Source organism: Natrix helvetica (assembly GCF_964273705.1).
Source record: "Natrix helvetica genome assembly, chromosome: 8".
NCBI classification, from domain to species: domain Eukaryota; kingdom Metazoa; phylum Chordata; class Lepidosauria; order Squamata; family Natricidae; genus Natrix; species Natrix helvetica.
Window position 1 is genome coordinate 44435 of NC_138559.1, and position 25495 is coordinate 69929.

Below are 25495 nucleotides of genomic sequence, written 5' to 3' on the forward strand. Positions count from 1 at the left end.
CCATCAGTACCTGGACGGACTCTTCTAGCCACTCCACCCTCGTCTTCAGCAGCTTGAAGAGCCACCGGTCCAGTAAATACTACAAACATGTCCTTCAGAAGCAGAAGAGATGCAGAGGCTCATCTGAGCGAGCTTCTCCTGAGGCTGCCAAGGTAGAGGAGATGCGCTTTCTGCCTGTGCCCATCCCCTTCATGAAGGAAGCCATGATTCAGGGCTTAGAGTCTCACTGGGTAGCCAAGAGGCTCCAGCATCTTCTGGGGATGCCCTGGGTTCTTCTCAGGTTCCTCAAGAGCTTCATGCCCTCTGCTCCCGCTTCCACCTCAGACAGGCCCCTGGGGGTCACAGTTTTGTTGAGGGGGTGGTCCTTCGTTCCTGGAGGTGCTCAGTCTTGGCCAAGCAGGCTCTGCCCAAGCTGGCATCTTGTGTGGACAAACCTTCGTAGCTGAGTTTATTGCTGGCTGAGTGGTGTGGTCTGTGCTGTGTTCATGCTTGGGATGGTGAAGTGCAAGCCCTTCATGCTTCCTGTGTCTGTCTTTATGCAGGTTGTTGGAGCAAGGTGGTGCAGAAGACGCAAGAAAGGACAGTAATTTTCCTTTTCTATTATTTTGTGTGCTGGTTTGTGCCTTGTGAGGTGCGGGGCAGCCAAGGAAAGCGAAGGGCACTGCCTTTATTTTTATTTTGTCTTAGTTATTTATTTATGTATTTATTTTAAATATTTTTTATTAAACATTTCCACTCTTTACAGCGTTCCAGTATCGGCATCCCTCATATTTATTTACATCGTGGCTATTTCAATTTTCTTTCTTTCCAATTGTATACATGGCTATATATATATATATATATCTATTTATAGTTATATTTATAGTCATAGCTAAAAGGTATTATGCGCGTGTTTATATATATATATATATGTGTGTATACATATATATGTATATACGTCTTTGGTTGTTCAGGTTTTTCCCCGCGTAGAATTGGAAGTATCTTCACGACGTTTCGATGAAGTCTCATTCATCATCTTCAGGTTGGTGCTTCCGGCTTGGTGCTTCTAGGAGCAATGTGAGGTCTCGGCCGGTTTCTCTTTTTAACTGCCAGTGGGGATTTGAACTGATTGGGTGGGAGCTTGGCTGCATTCTGATTGGGAGGAGGTGTATTCTGATTGGTAGGGGGCTTGGCTGTGCTCTGATTGGATGGGAGTTTGGCTGTGCTCTGATTGGATGGGGGATGTTCTGTATGGGTGGGGGCTTGGTTGTGCTTGTGTTAGTCTGAGTTGCAGAGGGATTTGAGTTGGTGAGTTGCGTTACTGTTGTTTGGCTTCGCGTTTGTGGTAGTGACACATCTCTGTGGTGGGCATCAGTTTGCTTCATGTATGGATTGGAGGGGTTTAAAGTGGCCAATAATGCAGCTGTGGTCTGGATTCTGGTTTGTGGTCGGGCTTCTGGTTTGAGGTCATCCTCGGTGTGGGTTTGGGCTTGCTTTTTGCGTGGATGTGTGATAGTGACATCCTGTGTCGTTTTCGTGAGTGTGGGTCTGGTATCATTTTTTGTGTTAGGGACTCGTTTGTTAGTGAGGGCGGGTTTCCAAATGGCTGGTAGGCGGGAGGTATCATCTCGTTTATTCATACTGTGTGGCCGTTTATATATATATATACATATATATACATACATACATACATACATACATATATATATATATATATGTATGTGTGTGTGTATGTATATGTATGTGTGTACACACATAAACACACATGCAATTTCTTTTTGTGCTTTTCAAGGGGGGGGGATTAAATTCTCCACTTCGGAATAATATCTTTATTTTCACAGAGATACAGATTAACAGTGTTGGAAGGGACTTTGGAGGTCTTCTAGTCCAACCCCCTGCCTAGGCAGGAAACCCTATACCATTTCAGACAAATGGCTATCCAACATCTTCTTAAAGACTTCTAGTGTTGGGGCATTCACAACTTCTGGAGGCAACTTCTGTTCCTCTGATTCATTGTTCTAACTTATGTCAGGAAGTTTCTCCTCAGTTCTAAGTTGCTTCTCTCCTTGATTAGTTTCCACTCATTGCTTCTTGTTCTACCCTCAGGTGAATAATTTGACTCCCTCTTCTTTGTGGCAACCCCTGAGATATTGGATGACTGCTATCATGTCTCTCCTGGTCCTTCTTTTCATTAAACTAGACATTCCCACTTCCTGCAACCGTTCTTCATACGTTTTAGTCTCCAGTCCCCTAATCCTCTTTGTTGCTCTTCTCTGCACTCTTTCTAGAGTCTCAGCATCTTTTCTACATCGTGGTGACCAAAACTGGATGCCGGATTCCAAGTGTGGCCTTACCAAGGCATTATAAAGTGGTATTAACCCTTCACGTGATCTTGATTCTCTCCCTCTGTTGATGCAGCCTAGAACTGTGTTGGCTTTTTTGGCAGCTGCTGCACACGGCTGGCTCCTATTTAGCTGGTTGTCCACTAAGACTCCAAGATCCCTTTCACAGTTACTACTGTTGAGCAAGGTACCACCTATACTGTAACTGTGCATTTGGGTTTTCTTGCCTAAATGTAGAACCTTACTCTTTTCACCATTGAATTTCATTTTGTTTGAATTTCATTGTTCATTGTTCATATTTCATTGTTCCTACCTTTCATTGTTTTATAGTGCCCAATGTGGGTTCCTACCGGTTCAGACCGGATCGGCCAAACCGGTAGTAGTTTGCCGGCCTGGGTCACCAGAACTGGCAGCAAGCCAAGCCTGCCACACCTCCGAACCGGTTCCCCAGTTGGTGTGGCATGTCCCCCCCCATTTTAAAATCTTCTGCGCATGCGCAGACCTAGTTATGGGCAACTGCGCACACACACGGAGCAAAGTTGCACATGCATCAACCCGGCAGTAATGCTGGCAGCAACCCACCCCTGGATAGCGTCCAATGTTCAAGTCTTGAATGTTGTTGCATAGAAATATATTCCAACAACCGATTCCAACACATTCTGTCTTTCTTGTGGTTTGCTCTCCTCAACTGCAACCAGTGGTGGGATTGAAATAATTTAACAACCAGTTTCTCTGCCCTAATGATTTCTTCCAACAACCAGTTCACCAAATTGCTTAGAAAGTTAACAACCGGTTCTCCCGAAGTGGTGCAAACTGGCTGAATCCCACCACTGGCGGCAACTCAGAAGTACTTTCAAGACTTTGCTGTGGGTAATAGTGGATGAGAGGGCAGGAAACGCATATTGGGAAACAGAAGGTGCAGCTGGGCACTTCCTCCAATGGAGAGTAAACCAGCCAATCTGACTTTCTGCCTAAAGTGGGACTAGAATTCACACTCACCTGGTTTGTGGCCTGGTGCCTTCACCACAACACCAGGGTGGCTCTCAAACTGGCCTTGCTGTTGGATACATATCCTGATTTTTATCTCTGCCCTGAGAAACTACTGGCCCACGTGTATTATAAGAGAGTTGTGGTCTGCTGGCGGCCTGAGAAGCTGGCAGCAAAGTTGAACAGCGAGGAGGTTGGGGAGGAACATGGGCCAGTCCTGGAGTCTGGGGAAGGCTTGGACAAGGGCTCTGTGTCAGAGGCAGAGAGGGGGCCAGGGCCTTCTGGGAGTTATGTGCTGCCTCCAGAGACTCCAGAGTCGGACATCAGTGAGGCAGAGGAACAGGGGGAGCCTGTTCCCAGTGCGCGCATGTGCAGAACTGCCAGAAGGCAAGAACAGTTACGACAGAAGGGACGACTCTGGAGTAAGCCTTGGAGGTGATTGGCCCCTCCCATAGGACATAAAAAGGAGCAAAGGCACGTGGTTCATGCTGGTCAGTTTAAATTCTGAAGCTCCGTTTGGACTCTTTGCTCCGTGTGGCCTTGCCAAGCTAATTGCCAATTAAGTCTTTGGCAGCATTTTCAAAGAAGATAAAGGTAGGTGCTTATCAGCCTTATCCCGAAGGACTTTGGCAGACTACTGTAGGACTCTTTACTACTGATTGGGACTCATTATGGGCTGTGAATGAACATAATTCAGAGGGTTTTTGGGACTAAGCATGGGCTTTTTACTGTGTCAGGAAGCCTAGGTCAGAACAAAGAGAGTAGCATCCAATCCTTGTCACATATTTACCGCAAAGGATCATGGCTTCTTGCAATAGGATAGCCTACATTACGTGTGCAGGTGATCCCTGTTTCAGATGCCAACACCTCGCAGATGGGCTGACGGAGGCTTCCTTCTGAATCTCTGGATATTTTTGGCCAGTCAGCGCAGACACTTAAGGATTAATGAAGAACCCTCTTATGAAAGGTTAATATCTGGGACTTAACCACATCAGTTAAGACCCTGTGGTTGTGCAAAGATTGGTTAGCATTAACCTTGGTTTGCTTCCCCTGGCTCAGCAAATGTATAAAACCAGCCCTTTTGGTTCAATCAGGATTCCATATATCGTGCGAATTGAGAAAACGGATTAATTCAGTAGCTGGGATCCAATCTGGGTCGGTCACCTGGACCAGAGGTTTAGCCTTCCGAGGTTTCGAACTCGTGCTGGAGCCCATCCTCATGGAAGTTATCATTAGCAGAGTGTGTGCTGTGGCCTATTCAGTTTGTGGTATTTATATGGTGCCTGTGGTGTGTGATTTGGGGCAGTGGGATTCAATTTTTTTTACTACCAGTTCTGTGGGCGTGGCTTGGTGGGCGTGGCTGGGGAAGGATACTGCAAAATCCCCATTTCCTCCCAATCAGCTGGGACTCGGGAGGCAGAGAATAGATGGGGCGGGGGGTAGTCAGAGGTGGTATTTGCCAGTTTTCCGAACTACTCAAAATTTATGCTACTGGTTCTCCAGAACCAGTCCGAACTGGCTGAATACCACCTCGGAGCTGGGGGTAAATCAGCACTCCAGTTGACTGACAAGGGGGCCCTTTCCCCAGGCTTCAATCACTTCTCTGGCTGTTTTTATTCCTGCTCATCCAACAATCTTAGTAGCTGCAAAATTGAATTTACGTCCTGTGTATAGACCAAAGCACCCATTCTGCTAGAGAGAACTTCCCTGAGGATGGGCTCCAGCACGAGTCTAAAAGCTCGGAAGACTAAACCTCTGGTCCCGGTGACCGACCCAGATTGGACCCTGCAACATTATCCTGGGACACGGAGATTTGAATTCAGTCCCCACCCATTTCTAGCGAATGGTTTTCAGGATTCCTTCCTTCAAAAGGCACTGTGTTTTATTTCACTTCTTTTTCAAACACGAATACACCGAGTCTGTCCTCCTTACGAATGGGTCTCCCCAGTTGTTTCCTGAGAATCGGTGGGAGCTGGTTGGTGTACAAATGGTGTAAATTAATTATTAATAGAAAAGCAAATAAATAGAAAGCCTGGGCTCTCTGCCCAAAGCCCTCTCTGGGGTCTTGGGTGGGTTAAAGTACCTTTGGTCCTTCCTGGTGCTGCAGAGACGAACTCTGAGTTTCTTTGACATCACTCAAAAGCTTTCCCAGTCGTTGGACCACCCGGCTTTCTGTGTTAGAAGAAAGAACAAGAATTGGCACTGCTCTCCAGCTTTCAAAGGGAAAGGGAGTCATGTTTAACTGATTTTGTCAGAGTTTTGGCAGCGGCACTATTATTATTATGAGCTAAGCCCAAGAGCAAACCACAGCACACAGAGCCCTTAGACAAATAATAGTGGTTTATATACAAATATATACAAACATACATATGGTAGATAACTTCATCACTCAGCTACAGACACAAGGAGAGAAACGAGATACATGGAGAGAGAGAGAGAGAGAGGTGAGACCCTCTAATGGCCACCTATATGTAGACACCTCTTAAAACGGTAAATGATTTGTGTGGACCCCACCGGAGTCTTAAGTTGGCTATGCCATTGCTGAATCATCCTTGTTGCATCAGCTTACAGTTTACAACCTTACATCAGCTGGCAGCTATTAAACCCTCTTTCAGCGTTCCAAATATCGTCCAGAGTTAAATCAGAGTTCAAGGCATAGCTTTCATCAAAGTTCCAATTTAATAAGAGAGACATGTTGGTACAAACTGTGGAAACCCGAATCTGAAAGCTTCCTGGGTTTCCACCCAGTTGAAAGTTCAAGATCTTGCCCCCACACCCACAAGTCCATCACATGGTCCAATCTCCCACTGCCACGCTGGCATTTCCACCCATCTAGTTCCGGTCAGGTGCAGAGGTGCGGAGACAAAAGATGACCTTGGGCTTCTGGAAAGGAATGTTTTATTATGACAACAACACATTCTGCTCCTTACTATTCCTCTTCCCAATTACCCCACTAATGAAACAGCATAGAAAAAAATAATAGAAAGTGTGACAGGCCAAAGATCCTAAAAGGAATATGACGGCAGGCCTGACACCCTCATTAGCTGACAGGTTTCTTAAACTGATATGCTTCCCATCTCACTGTAGAGTGACTTTGAATGGCTCACATCATCATAAAACATGAATCAACCATAGCGTTACAGATAGAAGATGTTATGTGTAGGTCAGTGTGTGTGTGTGTGTGAATTATGAAGTCCCTGGTGCAGGGGTGAAATGCTACTGGTTCGGACCAGTTCGCCCCAACCGGTAGTTTTAAAATGTACCAGTTCGGGCGAAACAGTATTTCTGATGATCAGCTGGCGCAATTTAGATTAGCTAGAACTGTCGGATTTCCTGCTTTCTAGCTAATTAAATCGCGTGGCACAGCGGATTTCCCCTCCTCTTGCTGTTCTACTTACCTTTGCAGACTCAAAAGGCTTCAAAATGTTCCTTTTTAAGCACTGAGTGCAAAGCGCGTGCTCAGCAGCAGATCACCAAACTGGTAGCAGACTTTGGAGGATTTCACCACTGCCTTGGTGCTCTCTGAGCCGGGTGGTTTTCTTGTAGACGTTTCATGACATAACAAGGTGACATCCTCAGTGCTAGAAGGGAGTGGGGTTTGTCGAGAGGAGGAGGAGTTCTTGGTGGTCTCTGAGCTTGGTTGTTTTTTTGCAGACATTTCATGATCCAACTACATAACACCATCAGTGCTACAAGGAAATGGGGTTTATGGAGGGGAGGAAGAGGAGAGGACTGCGTGGTCCTTGGTGTTTTCTGAGCTTGCTTGATTTCCTGCAGACATTTCATTACCCAACTAGGTAATATCATCCGTGCAAGAAGGGAGTGGAGTTTGCCCTCTCTTGATATACAAGTGGCTTCCCCTGTCAGTGTTGGTGGAAGATTCTTGGTGATCCCTTGATTGGTTTGTTGCTTACTGTTTGATTGGTGATCTGAGTTGGTAGTTCCATGATTCGGGTATTGCTTACTCCTTGTGCTATTATAACTATATGGCATCACCCGGGCAACAAACCCACAAAAGCCCTCCAAAACATCTTAAGTAAATGGAAACATTCCATAGCCAAAAAATATATATCTGTCATTTACAACGTATAGTGAAAGGATTGTAACAACAAGCCCCATTCTTTACTAGCACTGATGATGTTACTTCGCTGGATTATGAAATGTCTGCAAGAAAACCAGCAAGCTCAGAGAGCAACAAGGACCTCCCAGTTCACCTGCTTCTCCCTTCTAGCACTGATGATGTTACTTAGTTTGGTAAAGAAATGTCTACAAGCAAACAATGAAGTTCAGAGAGCACCAAGGACACCATCATTACAAGTAGTCCTTGAGTTACAACTTTTCTTTTAGTGACCGTTTGAAGTTACGACGGCACTGAAAAAAGTGATGTATGACCATCTTTTCAGTTATGACCACTGCAGTATCTCCACGATCGCGTGATCAAAATTCAGGGAAATTCCACAAGAAGAGGGAATAATTAGGAAAATTCTGATTTGTGCTGACATGGATAAATCGACGTGAGAATTGAAGAAGAAAGACGAATCAGAATATTATAAGATCTGGGATAAATTTTATTGACGGTTGGAACAAAAAAGGGAAGACCCAAAATAAGCAATGAGTAAGATTTATAGAATGGAGATTAGAATTATGTATGAAATCATAACAGTGAAAATGTGTAAGACAAGAACAAAGCAACATGGAGGGAAATATGATATCCTTATGTTTGTAAATACTGAATAGACCAATTGTAAATAAGGATGGTGGTTATAATATTTAACTTTATATTCTGGTATGTATGGCAAAGACATTGCCAGGAAGGTTACACTGTGCCCAATGCTTTAATGTTTGTTTAATAAAAAAAAGTATGTGTGTGTGTGTGTGTGTGTGTGTTGTACTTGTGCTGATAAATAAATAAAGGGAGACTAGTATATATCTATTTCAAGCTATTTAGCTCTCATCAGCTAGCCATAACCCTTACTGGGATTCGAACCTGGGCTCATTATTATATTATAAATTATTTATATAAAATATAAATTATTTTTATATAAAATATAAATTATTTTATATAAAATATAAATTATTTTATATAAAATATAAATTATTATATTATAAAAATATAAAAATTCAGGTGCTTGTTAACTGACTCATATTTATGATGGCCGGAACATCCTGGAGTTACGTGATCCCCTTTTGCGACCTTCTGACAATGGGGAAGCCGGATTCGCTTAACAATTGTGTTAACAACTGCAGGGATTCACTTAACAACAATGGCAAGCTCATTTAACAACAGAAGTTTTGGGCTCAATTGTGGTCGTAAGTTGAGAACTACCTGTATTTATGGCAGCTGCATTGTCCCGGGGACACGTGATCCCCTTTTGCGACGTTCTGATAAGAAGAGTCAAAGGAGAAGCCAGATTAACTTAACAACCATGTGACTAACTTAAAAACCGCAGTGGTTCACTTAACAACAGTGGAAAGAAGGGTGGTAAAATGGGACAAAATTCACTTAATGGCCGTCTTGCTTAATAACATAAATGGCTCAATTGTCGTAAGTCGAGCACTATCTGTAGACCCCAGGTTTGTTTTTTGGGGGGCGGCATTCTGGGAATGTACATGTAGTTTCTGTCTCTGTATTCTATTTTCCCAGTTGGGACAGGCCCAACTGAGGTTTGTACCCAATCTTACAGCATTTTGCAAAGTAGCCTTTTATAGCCTTTATTTGTTCATTTTCAGGAGTGATAGAAAAATCTCAAAGCACATTAGCCAAATGATTTTAATCTACATCACAAACAAATTAAAATATTGGTACTCGTTAAACTTATTTTATTATTTTATTTTATTATTTATTTTACTATTCCATTCCATTCTGTATTTTCTTCTATTTTCTCCTATTTTCTCTTCTCTTTTCTTCTCTCCTCTCCTCTCCTCTCCTTCTCTTCCCTTCCCTTCCCTTCCCTTCCATTCTTCTATTGTATTCTATTCTGTTCTGTTCTCTTCTATTTTCTCCTATTTTCTCTTCTCTTCCCTTCTTCTCTTCTCTTCTATTTTTTTCCTATTTTCTATTGTATTCTATTTCATCTATTTCCTCCTATTTTCTATTCTATTCTATTCTTCCATTCCATATTCTGTTCTACTATTTTATTGATATTTCATATTTCTTCACTGTGTCTTTCCTCAGAGAGACTCAATAAAATGAACATCTTATTGTTAGAATAATTGCACCAAAACCCATTTCCCTCAGAATTCATCCAAGATTAAAAGATTTTGGAATCATAAGAATAACCTTGTAAAATGTTCTCTACAGGCTGTGAAAAACCAGCAATGTGGCGTTTCAGTGACTCTCCCCATTGCGTTCCTGGCCAGCTCTCACCACTTCTTTTAAGAAGAAACGGACAGCCATTTATCCAGAATGTTATAGATTGGTCTAGAGTCTCCTGCTTGAGCAGAGGGTTGGACTAGAAGACCTCCAAGGCCCCTTCCAGCTCTGTTATTTCACTGATGACTGATATTTCGTTTAATTCCACAAAGTCCTTGGAAAAAAATTAAATTGCCACCGAAACCTTTGGGAAAATCATTTCAGACTTGGGGCAATCCACTTTCTAATTGTTGAGATATTTTCAGCGATTGTGTATTCCATAGGGAAACACACGGATTGTGTATTTGCTATTTTTATAGTATCCAATGTTTGTTAGTTTGGCGTGGTTTCAGGATTCCTTTGGCTTCAGTGCCGGAGGTATTTTCTGTCTGTAATACGAACGTTAATTTAAAAAAAAAACAAATTTTCTTCGATTGTTCTATTTGGAGAGGTCAGTCTCCCTCCCCTTCCTTGAAAACCTGCAACGCTGCCCTTTTCTTCCCTGCCCCCAAGCCCCCTTATTGTCCCGCCTCCTTGCAGACCCCCACCGCTTCCTAATTTAAGGAGCCCTAACCCTAAATCTGGGGGAATAACCCTGGGAAGACCCTCACCCAGGTCCACCCACCGCCCCTCCACAAAGTCCTCCGGCAGTCACTTCTCCCGCCGGGACCCCCGAAACGAGGGGAGCGCTTGTGGGGGGCTGCTCCAAAAAGGAATGAGGCCCGTACCTGTCCGAGCGCCGGAAAAGTTTGAAAAGTTCTGGCTAACTTTGGAAATTGGGGACCCCCATCCACCCTCCCCAGCAATTTCTAGCTGGGGGAGAGGGAGGGAGGGAGAGACCCCAGCCAGGGGCGCTTTGCAGAGTTGAGCGAGGCCGGAAGTTTGAGTCTGGGGGTGGCGGCGGGGAAGCTTGGCCGGAGGGGCCACCGCCAAGGTGCGGGGAAGACTTTGCCCTCCTGCCAGGACTACAGTACCAATCTTGCCCGGCAGGAAGCAGGCCTGCCCGCCCAACCAGTCACATACACAGCCGCGTAGCCCTCCCGCCGGGCTGCCGGGCGCTCCCCCTCGATCGATTGCTCCCGTGGCTGGGGAGGAAGAGGAGGAGGGGGAGGAAGAGGAAGAAGTGGAGGAGGAGAGGAGGAGGAGGAGGAAAAAAAGGAGGAAGAAGACAAGAAGGAGAAAGAGCTTTGGCTGCTTCACCTCTGCCGCAGCGTCGGGTGCTGTTAGAGGAGGAGGAGGAGGCGGCAGCAGATATTCCGGTAGCGGCAGGGGCTTTACTTTAGCTGCAGCGCCAGGCGCAAGCAGCTAGGATTGGCCGCCCACAAAGGACCTCCTCCCCGGGCTTGCTTTCCTGGCGTCAGTCGCCAGATGATAAACCTAAAGATGTGTGTGGAGCACTGTGAATTCTAGCCAGGGGCTGATGCGATGTGCAAGTGATAGAAAAGACTTGGCACTTTCCAGGGAGAGGGTCATGAGAGACTTTTGTGAGATGGGTTTGGCTTGGTGCTGCAGGAGGCCTTTATGATGCGCTCAGAAGACATCATATTAAGGCCCTGTTCATGTTAAAAACAGCCCAGAGCCTATTCGGGGTTTCTCCCAAGATGGAGCTGTCAGCTCCGTGTCTTGGGTGTTGGGCTCTTGAGAAGTATATTCTACTTCTCTGCAAAAACTCCCCCTTGATCTTAGTCTTCTTTATTATCTGGAAGATCCTGAAAACATTCACAGTGGTACAGGTGACTTTCGGATGGCTCCAAGGAAGCTTGAGTTACCTCTTCAACCCCTTTAAATGGTTCTCCAAGGCAGAACCGGTAAGTTTTTGAGACTCCTATCCCAGAGGGAACAAATCGTAGGGAGGGAAAATGGGACTTGACTTTCTTTTTTTAAACAAGGTTTTTATTAGGTAAACGTTAAAAACGTTGGACATAGAGCGACATTTCTGGCATAGACATTTCCATAGAGGTTTTTTGATCTTACAACAATAACAATTTATATTCGTTACATAGGTAGGTGTAATCAGTCAAATTACCTACCCATTAATTCCTTTCGTTATATAGTTACTATCAGTACATATAGATATCCAATTCCTACCTATCGTACAATATTAACACCACATTTTCCAGTTCTTATCCGTGTTTTTCTGTCCCAAATTTTTCCCCTCGTCTCTAACCATCAGTATCATTTTGTCCCAGATTTCGTGGTATTCCGATGTGACTTTTCTTAATAAGGTGAATTCAAGACCTGAGCTTTGGGACATTAATTCAGTCTGATGAAGAAACTTGGTGTTTAACAGAAGAATAGAGTTGGAGACCTTAGAGGTCTTCTAGTCCAGCCCACTGCTCAAGCAGTTATATCAGTTCAGACAAATGGCTGCCCAGTCTCTTCTTAAAAGCCTTCAGTGATGGAGCACATACCACTTCTGAAGGAAAGCCATTCTACTATTTAATTAGCAGAGTAATGGAATAACAGAGATAGAAGGGGCCTTGGAGGTCTTCTAGTCCAACCCCCTGATCAAGCAGGAGACCCTATACCAATTCAGACAAATGGTTATCCAATCTCTTCTTTAAAACTTCTAATGTTGGAGCATTCACAACTTCTGTAGGCAACTTCTGTTCCACTGATTAATTGTTCTAACTGTCAGGACGTTTCTCCTCAGTTCTAAGTTGCTTCTCTCCATTGCTTCTTGTTCTACCCTCAGGTGCCTTGGAGAATAGCTTGACTCCCTTTTCTTTGTGGCAACCCCTGAGATATTGGAAGACTGCTATCATGTCTCCCCTGGTCCTTCTTTTCATTAAACTAGACATACCCAGTTCCTGCAACCGTTCTTTATATCTCACTTAGCAAAATAAATGTTGGGCTCATTTGTGTCCGGAAGTCGAGGACTACCTCTACTTGACATATATGCCTAGCAAGAAAGATCTTAGAAAATGATTGTGAAGCTTGGAGGCCAGATTGTCCATGAATGACATTGGGGGCCATAGCCATCTATTTAAATCATTAAAAATATAAGATATAATACCATCTGATCAGAACAATACTGGATAGCTGGACTGCATTTATGTAGGGCAGAAACTTGGCCAAGCTTCCTTGTGAAATAGGAAATGGTAGAAACTTGGAACATTCCATTAGCTTTGTTGTCCAGTGTATTGTATGAGCTTGGTAAAGTTCTCCAGGATGAAGACAACCGCATAGGCCTTTGGTGTGTGGCTGTTGTGAGAGACAAGTCAAAAGAGTATCAAATGAACATCACCTCTTGGACAAAAAATATTCCTTTTTCTTTTTTCTGTCTCTGCAGGTCCAGCAGAAAAGTGAGATCGGCTCACAGGAAACCATTAAAACCATTGGAAAAGGTTTTAAGTCTTTCCAAGCATTTAATCCACCAATTTGTACTTTTTCTGTCATCTACCTACCTACCTACCTACCTAATCTACCTATCTAATCTACCTATTTATCTATCTACCTACCTCCCTTATCTATCATCTATCTATCATCTATCTATCTATCCATCCATCCATCCATCCATCTCTCTCTCCCTCTCTTTCTTTCCCCCCCTCTCTCTATCTAATCTTTCTAACTATATCTGTCTGTCTGTCTACCTTTCTAATCATCCTACCTACCTACCTAATCTACCTACCTACTTTACCTATCTAATCTAATCTAATCCCCCCTCTCTCCCCCTCCCTTCCTCCCTCTCTCTCTAATATATCTGTCTACCTACCTAATCAATCTATCCATATCTATCTGTCTGTCTGTCTACTTCTTTAATCTACCTACCTACCTACACCCCACACCCACACACCCATCGATCTAATCTAATCATCTATCTATCTATCTATCTATCTATCTATCTATCTATCTATCATCTATCTATCTATCTATCTATCTATCTATCTATCTATCTATCTATCCTAATCTAATCTAATCTAATCTCTATCTCTATCTCTATCTCTATCTAATGTAATCTAACCTAATCTCTGTCTATCAATCTAATCTAATATCTCTATCTATCTATCTATCTATCTATCTATCTATCTATCTATCAATCATCTCTAATATCTATCCATCCATCCATCCATCCATCCATCCATCCATCCATCCATCCATCCATCCATCCATCTATCTATCTATCTATCTATCTATCTATCATCTATCACCTATTGTATCTGTCATCTTTCTCTATCAACAGTATATCATAGAAGTGAGTACACCCCCTCACATTTTGTAAATATTTAAGGATATCTTTTCGTGTGACAACAGTGAAGAAATGACACTTGGCTACAATGTTAAGTAGTGAGTAAACAGCTTGTATAACAGTGTAAATGTGCTGTCCCCTCAAAATAATGCAACACGCAGCAATTAATGTCTAAACTGCTGGAAACAAAAGTGAGTATACCCCTAAGTGATAATGTTATGTTTCAGCCTACAGCGCTGCCCTGACAAATAAATGGTGCTAGATGAAATGAAACGACAGACAGACCAAGAAAGGCAATAATTTAATTGTCTTTTCCCAATGCAGATCATGGTGATTTCCATGGTTCAGATTTGCTGCCCTCCATTCATTCATTCATTCATTCATTTTCTATAGTCAATGACTCTGGGTAGCTTACAATTTTTGGTGATCTCTGAGTTTGGTTGTTTTTTTTTTCCTTACAGAGATTTCATGACCCAACTAGCTAATGTCATCAGTGCTAGAAGGGAGTGGGCTGTGTGTGGTGAGGAGGAAGGGCAGTGGGGTTCTCGGTCCTCTTTGAGCTTAGTTGTTTTCTTTTTTTAAAAGAGATTTTTTATTGTTTTTTCCATCTATGAAAACTTTCAATCATCACATTAACATTGTTGCGTCATCATACCTATATATATCGATCTTATATCGCTTCCATATTTATATACATTCATTTACAGTTCTATAAATTTCTCTATTGCTTCTTGGCTAAATTAATTTTATTTCTGTTATACAACCATTTATACCAATTATCCCAAATTTCATAGTATTCAGACTCTTTTTTTTTGTCCTTTAATCTTAATGTTAATTTATCCATTTCTGCACAATCTAGAATTTTCTGAATCACTAATTCATCTGGGGGAATATTACTCTGTTTCCAACGTTGGGCAAACATTATTCTGGCTGCCGTCAACAAGTATATTAATATATATTTAGTTTTCTTTCTATGTTTCCCCTTAGTTATCCCCAGCAGAAAAAGTTCCGGTTTATATTCAATTTGTTGTTCTATAATTGGTTGCATCCATTTCCAAATTTTAATCCAATACTTTGGCTTGGTTGTTTTCTCGCACACATTTCGTGACCCATCTAGGTAACATCACCAATGCTAGAAGGAGAAGGAGGTCTAATGTTAGAACAATTCTTCTCCTCTGCAGGGAGCACCGAAGATGCTGCCCACCAGATGACCTACCAGCGTCTTCGTCAACTGCTCTGCAATGAACTATCCTGCCAGGCATGCAGGCGGGCCGCTCAGGAGGCCTGTCAGCTGGTTTATGGGCAGTGTGCAGACGACGGTCGCTATGCCAAGCCCGGGTCCTTGCTTTCCTCACGGTCCTGCCAGGAAACCCAAGTCTCCACCGCCACATCAATCGAAGATGAACAGGAGTCCTACCTCTGGACCTCCAGTGTGACTTCAGAAGTGGGACCCGATTCCTTCAGCTCAGAGGACACTGAGTCCACCGATACCAGTCAGCATGTGGCGAGTGTCCCTGTGGGGCAGAAGGCCTCGAAAGCCACCTCCCAGGACCGAGAGACATGGGACAGTTTCTCTAGGGAGCTGGATGATTATATGGAGGACGTCTCAAGTTGGTCATCCAGCACTTATGAGACCTCTTCCATCAGTACCTGGACGGACTCTTCTAGTGACTCCACCCTCGTCTTCAGCAGCTTGAAGAGCCACCGGTCCAGTAAATACCACAAATACCGGTCCAGTAAATACCAGACGCAGAAGAGCAGCAGAGGCTCATCTGAGCAAGCTTCTCCTGAGGCTGCCAAGGTAGAGGAGATGCGCTTTCTGCCTGTGCCCGTCCCCTTCATGAAAGAAGCCATGATTCAGGACTTAGAGTCTCACTGGGTAGCCAAGAGGCTCCAGCATCTTCTGGGGATGCCCTGGGTTCTTCTCAGGTTCCTCAAGAGCTTCATGCCCTCTGCTCCCGCTTCCACCTCAGACAGGCCCCTGGGGGTCACAGTTGTGGTGAGGAGGCCTCAAGTCCTCGCCTTTGTGGCCGCTGAGACCAAAAAGAAGCTGGAGCTTCACCTGAAGAAGAGAGTCCAACTGAAGCGTTGGCAGCTGCCCTGGAAGGTCCAAGAAGCTCTCAGACACATGAAGTCATCTCCTCCTCCTCCTGCTCCTGCTCCTGCTCCTCCTCTGCCCAAGATTGAAACTTCTCTAGTGCAGAAACCGGAAAAGAAGACCAAAGGTTCAGTGGTCACAGGTCCACCGTTGCTCCAGAGGTCGCTGGAGGTCATCCAGATGAAGCTGAAGCTTCACCTGGCAAAGAAGTGTGTCGAAATACAAGCAGAGGCATTTCCAGAGGTGGTCCTTCGTTCCTGGAGGTGCTCAGACTTGGCCAAGCAGGCTCTGCCCAAGCTGGCACCTTGTGTGGACAAACCTTCGGAAGCTCACCTGGTTTACCTCCCCCAGGACACTAAGATGGAGCTGGCGGTGCAGAGAAGGCGCCTGAGTTCCTGTTGGGACCCGGGAAAGCAGAATGTAGAGTCCCTGTCTGGAATGGCCCCTCCTCCAGTTTCCACCAAGCCCCTCCTGGGCAGGAAGGCAGCTTCCGAATTCTCGGGGGCGCAGACTCCGTTTCTCCAGCAAGGGGGGCGAGAAACCTTGGAAGCCCACGTGAGAAGAAAGAGGCTGCACCATGAATGGGGCCTCCCCAGTGTGGTCAGGAGATCTCTGAAGGCTTTCCTGCCGAGCGTGGCCCCACGGGGTTCAGTAATCCGGCAGACTAAGAGCCGCGTCGAAACTCTGCCGTGGAAACTTGGCTTTCTCCCTGAGGACACCTGCCTTCTCCTGGAGTTCCACCTTCAGAGGATGAAGCTCCAACAGAGGTGGGGCTTGCCCAGGAGAGTCCTCGAGACCTACCGACGGCTGTTTCCAGAACTTCCTTATAAGGGGAAGAGAGGGGCAGTGAATGGGATAAGACCACTGCTGGGACGGCCCAAGCAGGAAGAAGAGAAGGCTAGAGAAACTCAGGGCCTTCCATTATGTCCAGCTCAACCACCCCTGGTGTTAAAAACGAAGGTCCCGAAGAAGGTGCAGGCCCAGCTGACTAAGACACATCTGGAGGTGTCCTTGCAAAGCTTTCCTGCTGCCCCAGAAATCTCCTGGAGATCTTCTCCGTGGTCTCACTCACTAGTTCCGGAGGAGAAACCTCGAGCCAGGTTTGGCCTTGGAGAAACTCTGACGGGCAGTGCGAGGCAGGAAGGAAGCAGTGCTCTCCTGCCAAAGAATGTGGGATGTCTGGGAGATCCCTTTAGATCTACTCTGGAGACCCATTTCAAGAAAAAATCCCTGGAGATTAGATTCCAGTTAATAGGATATGAGATGTTTTCTGGGCCCACCAAATGTGTTTTTCTTCCTAAACTTTCTTCTCTCTCCTCGGAAATCAAACCCAGAACATCTTGTTTGTATTTTGTGGAACAGGACATTGTGGAAAAGATTAACTTGAACATTAAACGCAAGCATTTAATGCATCTTTGGGGCCTTCCAAGTATCTACACTAAATCCTTGAATAAGACGTTTGGCAATGTTGTTGCAGGAGGACCGCCACTAGAGATGGCCAAGCTCAAGAGGCGGACTCTGGAGAAGGACATTGGCCAGGAGAGTCAAACAGCCAATGCAATGGGTTCCAGAGAACAGAGATTCTCAAGGAAAGGTCCATGTTTTGTCCATATGGAGATTCTGGATCTTCTGGAGATGCATGTCCAGCGCAAGAAGCTACAGCACGAATGGGGATTACCATCCATGGTTCAAAGATCTCTTCAGGCCTTTGCCGCACTCTCTTTAGAACCAGAACGTCTCTTAGAGGGGCTTGGCATGGCCACTTCCAGCTCGTTCAAGGTGACAATTAAAATAACCGAACGCTTGTTATTCTTGGACCTTGAGACACAGAAGCTTCTGGAGGCTCACATGAAGAGCCGAACTGCAGCCCATCGATGGGGTCTCCCCAAGCGTGTCCAGGTATCATTGAAAATATTTCTGCCCCCTGGAACTTCCCAAGTTGAGGGCGACCAGTGTGAAGCCGAAGCCCCGTGGAATGCCTACAACCGACTCTTCCAGACTGCCTCAAAGCAACGGCACAAAGCAGAAAACATAAGTCGTGTAACCACAGTCAAGGAGGCTCTGCCCAAAGCTGGCCTTCTAGGACGAATGTCCCAAGGAAAAATCTCGATGTCTGGAAGAGAGACTCAGAAGATGTCACCTGGCCAAGAGACCACCCTGGTGTTCCTTAAACAAGAAGAGTTGGATTTTATGGAATTCCATGTACAGCACAAGAAGATCCAGCACGAGTGGGGATTGCCAACTCTTGTGCAGAGATCTCTGCAGGCTTTTGCGCCAGTACCTTCTGAGCCTCCGAGAAGGTCCTTGCCAGGTCTGGTTCTGAAGAGGTTGGGAGAGGGAAGGAAAGCAAGTAGGCTGGTGCATGCGCCACAGCCTATGATAAGAGTGGTGGTCCATTACCCGTACTTTTTAAGTCAAGAGGCAAAGGACCGCCTGGAGTACCATGTGAGCCGTCAGATCCAGGAACACACCTGGGGCCTTCCTCTACTGATCCAAGATTCGTTGAGAGCAATGGTCCCTTCACATCAGGTCCCTGTCGAAAAGGCCCACCGTGAACGTCGTGTGGGATTCCACCTGCGAGAGGGAGTTCATGCTTCCCGTTCCAGAAGAGAAGGACCACCCTGGTGGACCTCATCCTGGAAAGAAGCCACCGTCAAGCCGGTGAAGAACATCCACCAGAGGAAATCAGAGGCAAGATCTAGTTCCAGCTTCCCAGAGGCTGCCGTCAGATCCCCTGAGGTCAGGCAGCTTTCCTACATCCATACATCCTGGGACCTTCTGGAGTTTCACGTCATCCAGAAGAAGATCCAGCATGCTTGGGGCCTCCCATCTGCCATCTTGAAATCTCTGGGCATTTTTGCTCCCTTTCCACTCAACCTAGAGAAACACACTGGAAGGAGGCCCCAGAGGCTTCCAGGAGACAAGGCAGATGTGGAAATAAAGGCCCAGCAGCTTTGGTTACTTGACACAAACATACGGCAACATCTGGAGAGCAGTGTGAGGACTATGGTCACAAAGCATAGATTGGAGATTCCAAAACGGATTCAACACCTGTTTCATCCATTCACCCCCCCTCAGCCCTCTTCCCAGGTTCCAGAACGACTTCTCTGGTCTCGCAGGTATAGACGGCCTCAGGACACATCACTTGCTCCCCAAATTTTGGCACCATTGCAAAAGGCAAAGCGCCATTTGAGGGCAATGGAGACACCCCAAAGAGCATTACAGGTTAAGGCAGGGGAGACTACTGAAACAATGAGGTTCTTTTGTCCCAAAATGATGCCCTCTTTCCTCCCTGTTGAGGAGAGGGATCTTCTGGAATTCCATATCCAACACAAGAAAATCCAGCACGCGTGGGCCCTACCGTCGATGGTGCTTAGATCTCTCCATGTCTTTGCCCCGTATCTTCAAGCAGAGAGAACTAAGTCTAGGAAACCCAGAAGGGAGACAAGGGACGTGCAAATCCTCACTCAAGACCTCATTTTCCTCAGCGCTGAGATGAAGGAACGCTTGGAGGCCCACCTGAGACATCGTACCTCAGAGCACAGATGGGGCCTTCCGGGAAGAATCCGGCGATCTCTGAGGGCCTTCCTGCCACTCGGATCTCCTTCTCATCCTGGGGTGACTGGATCCCACCCTCTTTTGCCTTTGCCACCCAAATCGTTGCTGACAACGGACGACGTCTATGAACCGGTGATTTTTAAGCCAAAGCCCAAACAGAAGACTTTAGTAAAACGGAGTATTTGTGATAAGAGACAGAGAGCAACAGGCAGATCTCGGCAAACTAACGCTCAGACTTGCTCAGGGACCAAGACGGGACTCTCTTTCCTCCCAGAGGGCATCCAGAACATTCTGGAATTCCACATCCAGTGGAAAAGGATCCAGCACGCATGGAGTTTGCCGTCAACAGTGCTACAGTCGTTGCAAGCTTTTGCCCCACATCTCTTTAAAGCTGAGAAGTGCACTAGAGGGATGATGGCCAAGGTTTACCCATGGGATGGAGAAGTACAAATCATTAGTCAAGACCTCGATTTCCTTAGCATTGAGGAAAAGGAATGCTTGGAGGCCCACCTGAGACATCTTACATTGAAGCACCGATGGGGACTTCCCGAAAGGGTTCAGCAATCTCTGAGGGCCTTCCTGCCACCCATATCGCCTCCTCCTCACTCTGAGATGACTGGATCCCTGCCGCTCTCGCCCTATCGACCCACAGCCACCTACATGCAGCCTTTGTGGACTTCTAAGGAGACGGAAGATCCTCAAATCCTGCCACCTTCCTCTCCTTCTTTATACACCACCAGGAATGACGTGTCCAATGTTGGTAAGCCTAAAAGGAGAGCCAGCTTCCAAAAAGTGACGTTTGCAAATGGAGGGACCACGCCGAGGGGGAAAAACAGGATGCCTCTTCCAGGTGTTAAGGCAAAGATGGTCAGCTGGCAGATGGAAGACAGTTCTCCAAAGACAACCAAGCAGAGAGGTGCTCTAGAAGGACTGGATTCTCCTCCAAAACCTTCAGCGGCTGCCAGGGAACTGAAAGGGTCTCCTAAGATACCCATCAGTCTCTCCTACCATTCACCAGCCCCAAAGAAAAGTGCCATGGCCTCGTCAAAAGGGCCAGAGGAGAAGAAGAAAAAGACGAAGGAGAAAGTCCGATGGAAGCTAGAGGAAGATCTGGTAGATGATTCCTCTCTGCTAGCAGAAGACAACGAAGCCCAGGATTCTTCTTGGTCCTCAGGAGACGACATGGAAGGGTCAGAAGGGTCCTCAGGAGATGTCACGAGCAGTTCTTCTCTCCAAGAGCCAGAAGCTGCCAAGATGTCTTGCAGGACTTGGGAGGGCCAACCATATCATGCTTCCATCCCTCAACAAATCTCCTATTTCTTCCCACACTGTGTTCATGTTCCCAATTCCTCCTACGAGGATGTTGTAACGAGACATTACGGACAAGTCAAGGGGGAGCATCATGCAACATGGAGCAGCAGGCTACAAAGGAGAGGAAGGAGGCTTATGTGGAAAGAGTTCCTTGGTCACTCTCTGGGAGAAGTAACCAGGTGCCAAGCCTTTTGTAGAACCCAATTGCCGGAACAGTGGTCTTCTGAATGCGAGAGATTCCTCTGCCTGCCACATCCTTCATCCTCTAGACAAAGCAGGTCCCCCATGGGAGGCCATGATGTTCAATCTCCCAAGGAGAGTAGAAGGGGCCCACTTCAAAAGCAAGACGCCATAAGGACAGATGTTGAACTTCAGGTCTATCATGAAAGTTGTACCTTGACCCTGAAGACGGACAGTGAGGAAGAGGGGAGAAAGGAGAGTGTCACCCTTTCCCTCACTAAGGAGCAGAGCCTTTTGTCCCTGGAGACCAAGTCCCAAGGCGGCCCAGAAGGCATGAGAGGAGATGATTGGGACCAGGGGAGAAGGTCGGAGGTGAAGTGGGAAGACCAGAACAAGGAGGCAGGAGAGTCCCTCAGAGAAGAGATGGGCAGCTGGAGATGGGCTAACTCCTCAGCAAAGAGACAACCCCCAAATTTAGCTGAGGGTCCTGCCCTTTCCTTGGTGGCCCCCTTGGAAAAAACAAGTGATCAGATCTACAGCACAGTGGTGGGATCTGGAGATCATGGCATCCTAAAGCCAAGTGAGATTCCAGACCGTAAGGACAAGGTCTTCTGGCTGAAAAGACAGGCTCCAGTAGACCTTATGCAAGCAGGAGATATGGGGCAGGGTGGTGGGGCCCAATGTCCTCATCCTAGAGGGAGGAGGCCTATCGACCGTTCCCCAGGAAGGCCCCCAGAAGCTGGGAAGAAGAAACAGGTGAAGGTCAACAGGTCTTCGATGGAAACTTGCCAAGAACTCCTCGACTTCCGGAGGCTGGCCTTTGACCCGAAGCTCAGCCAGGGTTTGGAGATTCCTAGACAGGGGCTCCACAAGACGCCCCAGGAACAGAGGTCTCCAGAGAGGGAGAAGATGACCATTTTAGGGAACATCCTGGAGAAGAAATTGAATCTGCAACAGGGACTGTTCATTTGGAGGCAGAGCTCAAGACCAAAGGAAAAAGAAGGAAGGGGGCGAAAGAGAGACAAAAGGGAAGGAGGAGGAGGAGGAGGAGGACAGGCAGGGAGACTACCACAACCATTGTCGTCACCCATGGACAAGCAGAGCTCCGCCCTCTGCACCATCCTGCAGGGGAAGCTCCATCTCTGCAGAGAGATCCTGAAAGGAAAGCTTTGTTTCTGGAGGAAGAGCCAGGAAAAGCCAGGAGGGGTTCCCAAAACCAGGAGAACTGGGAAATCCGGGGGGGGCGAATGGAATAAAATTAGGGGCGGTGAAGTAGGAGATCTATATTCTGCAGTACCTTTTCACTAATAAATCTTCATTTTTGGCAGCGTTGTGTCTAGGGTCTGCCTGAAAGAACATAGAATAACAGGATTGGAAGAGACCTTGGAGATCTTCTAGTCCAACCTGTTAAGTAATTAAGCTCCCCATTAGAAGAGCGAGTATGCAGAGAAGCGTAATGAGAGTGATATGGAATAACACGCACAAACCAGCATACAGAGACACTGAATAGTATAAAAATATAGTAGTTTATTATGTAGAAATATAGAGGTATTCAGAGTCCGGTTAACAGTCCAAGTCATACACGGTTCAGTAATTCAGTTATCAAAATAGTCAGTCTAACACACAAAGTATAGCTAAACAGTAGCAAACCACAATACCTCAAAATACACCGATCAGCTTCTAACAAAACAGAGAGCTAACAGCCATTCTGACTCCCTCTTATGGCTGCTTGAGGTAACAAACCAAGTACATCTCTTTAGCATTTAAAGTAACAGTAAAGTAATCATAGTGTATATACATTGCCAAGCCAAGCCTAGGGTTACATCCCTAACACACAGGCCAGCCGGTCTTCCGGTTTCTGGAGCTCCGGTGCGCATACCAATGATGGTGAACCTTTTCGGCAACAAGTGCCCAAACCAAAATACGTGTCCATGTGCACACGTTGGAGTGCCGGAAACCCAAAGACCAACTGGTCAGTGAACGCATGCCTGTTTTTTGGCCATTTCTGAGCCTTTTCCAGGCTGTTTTTGGGCTGTTTTGGGGGCATTTTCAGGCAGTTTTTCAGCTTGAAAACAGCCCAAAAAACACCCCCCAAAAGGTCTGTTTTTTAAACCAGAAGAGCAGCTGGCGACAGAGAGTACCCTGCGTGCCATAGGTTCACCCTCACCGCCTTATACCACCCTGGACCAAGGGCTGCCCAGTCTCCCCTTGAAAAGCCTCCAGAGAGGAGCAACTGGTCGCTCATCTGCTGCTCAAAAAAGGGAGGTCATTTTTTTTACCGCTGGTTGGGGCTCGACTTACGACCACAACTGGGACCAGAATTTAGTTGCTAAGCAAGGTGGTTGTTAAGGGAATCATGTGGTCATTAAGCGAATTGGCTTTCCCCATTGACTTTGCTTGTCGGAATCTGGCTGAGATGTTTGCAAAAGGTGACCCCAGGATGTTGTGAGTCCATGGCGAAATCTGTGTGCCCAAATTTCACCCGCATCCCTACCCCTTGTGCAGCCTCCATTCCTTCCTCTAACTCGTGAGCCTCTGGAGGCGCCTGTCCCCATTCTCTAACTCCCCAACCCAGAAGCCACAGCCCACTACTGGGCCATGAGCTGTTCACAACCAGGCTGCCTGAAGCGACAGGCAAGCATGTGTGTGCACCCCATTTGCATGAGCAGTGGGCAAGCTCACACATGCATGCTCCATTTCTACGTGTGGCAGACGTTTGTGCCACTTGTGCAAATGAAGCTGTACACGCACTTACCTGTTATCTGACCAAGAGCATGAAGCAAATTCCTTGTCCGGGCAAAAACTCCAAATCTTTCAAGGGAGGATTTACAGTCACAGACCTTCTCTGGCTTGGAGAGCTGCCAGGCCGATATCTGCAGAACTTGGCAAGGAGTCTCGGAGAGTCCCGAACCAATGAAGTGAACTAATGGCCTCTTGCAAACTCCACTCCCCTTTTGCTCCTCTTTTATTCCCTATGGGAGGGACCATTCATCGTCCTCCTGTGGCCTTACTCCCAAGTCGACCCCTGTTCTCTAGCTGTTCCCTTCGTCTGGCAACTCTGTGCATGTGCACACTGGGAACAGGCTCCAGTTGTTCCTCTGTCTCACTGATGTTTGACTCTGAAGGCAGCTGATAACTGTCAGACGGCCCTGGCCCCATCTCTGCCTCTGACACAGAGCCTTCCCCAGACTCCAGGACTGGCCCAGGTTCCTCCCCAACCTCCTCACTGTCCAAATCTGCTGCCAGCTCTGTTGGCTGCTGGTGGGCCAGAACACTACCTGCCACCCGCCTAGAACCATCTCCTCTCCTCTCCCCCACCCCACCGGTCCACAAAGCTGGAAAGTTTGGGGAAGTCTACTTTAATTGTTTCCTAAGCAGCCTGTCAGCCTGGCCATTGCTGCTTTCCTTCAAGCTGGCTGCCGTGGAAGCGGGGCGGGAGGGAGCAATGGGCATTTGGGAGGGGAACTGTGCAGGTGGCGGGAGGGTGGAATTGCCGAGAAGTGATGGGGACTCAGAGAGGCCAGCTTGGGTTGTTTAACAGCTTCAAGGCCAACCGTCCTGGGAAGAGCATGCACGAGGGCAGCGTGGAGCACCTGTACCAGAGATGTTCTCCAAATGTCTTCTTGGCTGATGATATGTTAGCCTGACTACTGGGGCTATTTTCAATTTGTCTTTTTCGTGTGCATTTGCTTCAGACCTTCCCTGACTTTTGCTGAATTCAGTTCTTTCTTAGTAAAAGCACCTTTTCTCTGAATCTATGGAGTTCAGGGTTTTCATTCCTAGAAATTGATTGGAGGCAGCCCTGACACAGCCTCTCCACTCAGATCAGAGGCTACCTTCGCTAATAAAATCGAGATTTTCAGCCTGTCTTGAAAGGGAGTAGCGGATTCGTAAGGCTGATGTCAATCCCACTAGATCAGGGGTGCTAAACTCATGGTCCGGGGGCCAGATCTGGCCCACAGGGGGCCGGGGGCCACCCTGGAAGCAGCAAAGGACTGGCCCACGGTGCCTCTGCCAGTGAAAATGAAGCTTGGGAGGGTCATGATGCCCCCCAGCTCCGTTTTCACCAGGAGAGAGCTGTAGGAGGCCATCACGGCTAAAAAACTGGCTCGTGTGTGTGTGTATGTGAGCACCCCTGAGTTCCATTTTTGCTGGCAGAGGGCTAGCAAAACAAATGAAAAACAAAACCGAAGGAGAAAGGTTTCCCCTTTTGCATTTTAGCATGCAAGAAGGCAGAGGAAGAAAGGAGAAAGGGAAAGAGGAAAGAAGGGAAGAGAGCAAGGAAAAATAAGGAAAAGGGGGAAGAAGAAAGGAGAATGAAGATGAAAGGAAAAAGAAGGAAGGAAGGAAAGAAGGAAGGAGGGAATAACAATAGCACTTAGACTTATATTCCGCTTTACAGTGCTTTTACGGTTTACAGAGTCAGCCTCTTGCCCTCAACAATCTGGGCCCTCATTTGACCCACCTCGGAAGGATGGAAGGCTGAGTCAACCTGGAGC

General features: G+C 46.5%; 1 long non-coding RNA gene across 1 annotated transcript; it reads right to left on the bottom strand.

Annotated features, from left to right (window-relative positions):
• Positions 1-5222: 5222 nt before the first annotated feature.
• On the bottom strand, positions 5223-5719 carry LOC309396312. The gene is made up of 3 exons (XR_014176086.1): positions 5676-5719; positions 5392-5480; positions 5223-5280 (listed from the first exon to the last, which is right to left on the bottom strand). It is a non-coding gene; the product is annotated as an uncharacterized lncRNA (long non-coding RNA).
• Positions 5720-25495: the final 19776 nt, after the last annotated feature.